General features: G+C 27.3%; 1 non-coding gene across 1 annotated transcript; it reads left to right on the top strand.

The window, feature by feature from the left end:
• The first annotated feature begins 4,611 nt into the window (after positions 1-4,611).
• Trnav-uac lies at positions 4,612-4,684 on the top strand. The gene has a single exon. It is a non-coding gene; the product is annotated as a tRNA-Val (tRNA).
• The last annotated feature ends 1,974 nt before the right edge of the window (positions 4,685-6,658 follow it).

The raw sequence follows: 6,658 nt of genomic DNA on the forward strand, positions 1-6,658 counted from the left end.
CAAGTTTCATTACCAAATTATTGAAAATTAATTTTATATCTACTTTTATTTCTGTATTAAATAATAGTAACATTTAATAAAACGTAATAAAAATAATACAAATATGTATATATTTTATAATACGAAAAATTATTTGATTTCAAACATAGAAACAAAAAAAATATAAAAATTCTTATAACTAAAATTTTTAATGTAAATTACTCATAATTATTGAAATAATTAAATTTTTTTAGCAATACAGTTGGATGAGGCTAGTTTTATATCGAAAATAGAGTGAAAAATCAAAATAAAAAAGTATTTAGAAATATTTTATCAACTTTTTTAGTATTTAATAGTTTCCTACATGTATTCACGTGTTTCTAATAGAGATATTAATTAAGTAAAGCAACTTTTATTCGACATCCACATTAAGTTTTATTTTTCCATTTTGGGTTATAAACCGAATTCTCTGTCTCTGTCAATATTTCACTAATTAAGTTCACTAACAAACTTAATGATTGTATTAGATAATTGCAGCAGTTTCGAAAAGATTTAAGCAGTTAAATCTAATCTTAATCTAATTCAAATTTATATAATTATATTAAAAATTGATAAATTTATTTCATTATTAAGGATAAATTATAAATCTAATTAATAAGTGGCTGATGTTTAACATTTATATTTTAGCTGAACTAATTTAAGAATTAATTGAACACGTGTAGTTCGGAATGAGTTATAACATAAATTTGCATTGGAAAAATTTAAAAAAAATGTGCGCCGTCCGAACATCCCATTTGTTGTAGTGCATTGAGAATCTATAGCGTTGTAGCTACAATAATAATAATAATCTGTACATAAGTTGATTGGATTTTGTAACACAACATGGATGCTGATCATCTGACGCAAATAAATTACGGTTCGATAATTGCGATGATTTATTGGCCATTGAACGGCGATCGTCCAATCGTTACATCGACTGATCAGCGTTTTGTTCCGATCTATGCAAACGTCCCATTGGTAGATTGACCATTTTTTCGCTGATAATCCACCACGCTTGGCTCCATCCACTCCAGTTTTGCAGCCAACCGGTGATCAAGATAACGTGCCAGGAGAAACAACGAAAACAAAACGAGGAAAAAAGGAAAGGATCGCGCATTAATTGCGTTCGAATTCTGAAACTTCCTTAATTAATATTAACGAGCAAAAGCGGTTCTCCTCTTCCCACTCATTCGTTTTCTCTCTCTCATTTTTCATCGATTATCCTTTTATTTTTCTGCTGCATTGCTCCTCCTGCTCTAAGTGTCAGGACCTTATTATCTTCTACTTCTAGGAACGTATCTCTCGCTCTGCACACTGACGCAACGATTCTCGTGAATTTTACTTAATCTCCACTATTTTCTTTTATCTTCTCCCACGGACGCAATAATGGTGAAATTCTTCCTTTTATCACAAAACCGAAAGAATGTGGATTCATCACTGCATCTATCAGCGTTGAAACTATAATCTCTAAAAACCAATTCATACACAAATTACCTAATTAGAAAACATGATGCAATTATTCTTATAAATTAATCATAATTTCTATAATAATTTCTAAAAACTAAGAATAATTTGGAAAAATTTCCATTGTTTGCATCAGAAATTCAATAATTTATAAAATACAATAAAGTTACATAAATTTGAATTATTTTGAATGCATTTAATAAATTTAACCTAAATTAATGTTCCACTTTCTATATCAGTTTTAATGGTATTTTTAGTAATGAAATATTTAGATAACACGAACGCTTTCCAAAAATATATAGGATGAAGTTCACGAAAAAATAAATATTTGTACTTAAATATTGTTTCAATCAGCAAATTTCAATTAATCAATCTTCTTACATTCTCATTTACTTATTTAAATGAAAATATTAGTTGATGATTCATTAATTATTATTATAATTGAGAGAAGTTAGAAAATATTAATAATCTAAAGTTAATTAACTAATTAAACAAATTCTTGTGATAGTTTTAATATATTATGAATTTTTATTAAATCGAATATAAATAACTGAAAAATTACAGAAATATTTGCATTTTGTAACAATTCGTATAAATTTTAAAATATAACTTTAGAAAATTTGTTATAAAAAAAAACTAAAATATTATTAATTTTCGTATTAAACGAATGATAATAGATTAATGAGTGAACGGAAAGATTGAAGTAAGCAAAACTATTTTTGCGCACTTTTTCTCATTGTTTTTATGCATAATAAGTCAAAATCCCGACGTTCGAAATTCCGATTATGTCAAAATCCCGACTACCATAATCCAGACTATATCGAAATCCCGACTATATCAAAATCCCGACTATATCAAAATCCCGACAGTGTCTTTTATTATTATAAATTTCTACAATAACATTTTTATGGTAGTCGGGATTTAAATATAGTTGATTGTCGGGATTTCAATAGACAGTCTTTCGGTTGTCGGGCTTGCGATATAGACCAAAGTAAAACACAAATAATCTATTGTAACAAGAGAAAGTTTGTTAAAAAAAAATATATGTATGTATGTTTACAAATTGAGATTGGATTTAGATCCGTTTCGTACCAGGCAAAAATCTTCAGCAGATTGCATTTTTCACATGATTAGAACATGAATCTCTTCGAATGTGAATCGCGTGCGTCGAATATATGATTAAATTACAATCGTTAAATTCAAAAAAATATTGACTGAATCGATGTAGATGTGAGTTTTATTTTTCATTAAAACTAAATAAACATTTAATTTTTATTAGTGTTTTTGGCCGTAATCGAGGTTTATGTGCGCGTTATAAAATTTTACTATGAATAATTTACTTCCATTTTGAGAGAGAGAGAGACGTGCAAAGACAGACATTGGGACTCTCAGGAGAATTTAATTATATGGTGTGGTTGATTGCCGGTCTTCAAAATGGGCAATAAACATTTTAACGACCCGGAGTGGCTGTAAAATTTGCTGAAAACTTTTCGCGAATTCTGGCCACAAAGCCGCAAAAAAAAGATACAAAAGGAGAGAAGAGAAGATTCGAAACCAGTAAAAACGGACGGACCAGAAATGTTTACGAACGTGCGTTTCGGTCACAGCAAATCGATGCTTAATGAGAAACATACTTCGTTTTATAATATATCTCTGTAGAATTGACGGAGCATTTTGCAACATGCTGTTATTATTATCATATGTATGTTTGAAAGTTTATATTTTTAGACAATTTGGATAATTGAAAACCTTGTGCATTCAAAGAATGTCTTATTTAATGAGTATAACGTATAAAGTAACAAATATCTTTATTGAATCTAATTTTTGACTTATAATTTAGTATTTTTTATACAAGAAATATATAGAATTGATACAACAATTAAATAATTATATAAAAATAATCAAGTAACTTAATCACATTAAGAATTAATTTATATTTAAATTACATTTTATTTACAGGATAAACTTATAATAGTTTAAAATATGAAATTAATTAAGTAAATTGAATAGAAAATAATTAAAAATGTTAATTTCATGAAATTAGTGTTTCCTTGATTAAGATAGTTGATAATAAAGTTCAAATTATAAAAATTCGATTCAAAATAATGAATTGAAAAAAAAGCTTAAATAAATCTTGTCTTTCTTTTACAGAAACAAAATATAATTAACAGAAGTTATGGAAGCAATTTTGGTAATAATTATTCTTTCCAATATTTTTTTTGTAGAAAGTTTTAACTATAGCAAAGATTTATATGTTTATTATTTTATAATTTATATAATTTCATGACTGTTGTAATAATTAATGTATATTTCATACTTATTTGGAAATGAATGAAATGATTTGAAATTTTGGAAATTCTATCAAAAAAAAATTAAAATATTTCATTCTTATTTAGAAATTAATGAAATTATTTGAAATTTTGGAAATTCTGTCAAAAAAACTTAAAATATTTCATTCCAATTTAGAAATGAATGAAATTATTTAAAATTCTATCAAAAAAACTTAAGATATTTCATTCTCATTTTAAAAGATTTTAAATTATTTAAAATTATTGAAATTTTATCAAAATATTTACGATGTTTCATATAAAACTTAATATTAATTAATTAACTGTACAACAATAACACCAATTTGTTACTGATTTTGCTATAGTTTCTATACTACTTTTATTTAAATATCAAAGTTTAGTATGTGCACAATTCTTGTTATTTGCAATTGATTTTTCGATAACTTTCTTCTTTTTGGAAATCCTATAGTTTTATTTGATCAAAACAGTTATATAAATTGTTATAAACTAATAAATACTTAATAATTGTCTAACATTTTCATTTTACTAATAGAAGAAAATTTTTCCATATATAAAAATAATTTAATCACAATGTTGTTAATAAAGAGTTAATTTATAATAATTCATTTCTTCATCTTACCATAAATTCTAAATAGAAAACATTATTCAATACACAACAGTGATTAATGTTCACGTAGAGTTAAATGAAGTAAATGAAGATAACTTACACTTATTTAGTCACTTTTTGATATTTATAAACTTCAATTACATTTCTTAATTGGACTGTTAATTACAGGTAACTTAAAGATGTTCATCGTATAAGATCTTAAATTTTCAAGATGGTTCCGTAGTGTAGCGGTTATCACGTCTGCTTTACACGCAGAAGGTCCCCGGTTCGATCCCGGGCGGAACCACGTTTTTGCTGCACTCCTCAACCCGAAATCAATTACGTAAGCCACCTTCATTAACCGACAGTTTAAGACGACTGATTTTCACGTTTAAATTTATAAAATTTAAAGGCATCTTTCCTCCCTCCGCGCGCTCTCTCCTCAAGATTACGATTCTGTTTGTGTTTGTTTGTTTTTTTTTATTAATGATTTCTGCTTTGAAGACAATATTATTTGACTGATGATTTATTTGTTGTCGGATGAATGGGAATAATTTCATCTTGTCGTATCTGGGACATGCTTCAAGATATAACGTTGATAATTAAAAGGCGCATATCGCAAGTAATTAATAAATAAATAAATATATGTGAGTGTGTACTTATATGGTGTTAAAGTAGAAGAGGATAGGATATGATATGATAGGAGGAGGCGACGGGTGGTGCAAGTGTGACAGAGGAGAAGGAGTAATGAATGAAGAAGATGCGTCAATCAACGCGCCGCAGGATTTTTCCCCAGATAAGCCAATCAATGGAGCCGTTTGTCATCGCGAGAGAACCAAGAGAACACCGATTGTGTACTATAATATATGTTGATGTTGATAAACAAAAAGTAAATGCGTAAATTGTTCATGTCCGTCGTCGCCATTCAATTTCTCGCCTCCAACGATTGTTGCGTAAGCCAACAACAAAACTTATACTTACCGAAGAATTCAATTACTAATAACATCTTGGTAACACTCAATCACAACATGACGTAACTCTTAAATGTCACAATACATTTGAAACTTCAATAATCTAGTTGGCTTACTAAATTCAAATATTCAACAGTTCTTTAGTTTCTATCTATCAAACTTTATTTCTTATACTACAAATATCTTTCAACTTCGTTTACGCCGGGGTTCCGTTGCTTCAAAAGCCGTCGCAAATCGAATCGGCGTAAAATGAACCCATATTTACACTGAGGTAACTATTTAGTTCTATATAAGTGTAAAATCAGCAATTAATGAGCGTTATTTCACATCGGCGTTATTGTGAATCGGCGTAAACCGAGGGCTATCTGTATTCGTATATATTTTATGTTCATGATACAATTAAATAGAAATGGAAAGTTTTAAAAGGTAGTAATAGAATTTCGAAATCGAATTTATATAGACTGGAAACCGGATTTCGTTGAATTCTTGCGAATAGACTACGTTATTTATTTGTTTTTATTTTTTCTGCAGAAGAAATTCCTGGAAGGTATCCTATTCATAACACACAACCGACAATTTAAATGCTTTATATAATTTATATCCGCGGCAAAACGGCATTCGTGGTATAATTTGCAGCATCTTTCTCGGAACCATTTCGTAACGATCCCGATGATGCATTTCAGATATCGATGGTGCAACAACCATCCAGATCAATCTGGTCGAGATCAGTTGGATTATAAATAATATTTATTTTCTTAATCATTCAATCATGCAAATTACAAGAACAAAAGGTCAAAAATGTGCGTTTCTTATTTATTAAAAACGATTCAATTCTATATCTAATAACAATATTATTTTAACCAACAATTTTATCAAATAATTGAATACATTTTACAACAAATTTCGTATATTGTCTTTATTAATATGTTAAATTTATTACATAACTAATAAATTATTAATATATAAAAAATGTCGATATATTAAAACAATAATGGAATTTGGAATATTTAAGAAAATGTTTTGATTTTGCTCATTAAATTACGAAACATCAAAACAAATAGTAGATTATGTTTAGTAATGTAATAAACAATTCTTGACGTAAAGTTGCTATTATATAAATATTTTTGTGGCTTGTTTTGTTAGATAGCTTTGTTTTTGCTTTAAATTTATTAAATTCTGATTATATGTTATCGAATCATGAAATATTGTTTATAATTAATGATGCAAATTGTATCATAATATATCTAATAATAATTTGTAGATTATCTAAAAATCAGAGTGTAATTGATTAAGAGAACTAAAGCTTGTAT

This window comes from Nicrophorus vespilloides, unplaced genomic scaffold (genome assembly GCF_001412225.1).
Source record: "Nicrophorus vespilloides isolate i.1.1-1 unplaced genomic scaffold, Nicve_v1.0, whole genome shotgun sequence".
Classification (NCBI taxonomy): domain Eukaryota; kingdom Metazoa; phylum Arthropoda; class Insecta; order Coleoptera; family Silphidae; genus Nicrophorus; species Nicrophorus vespilloides.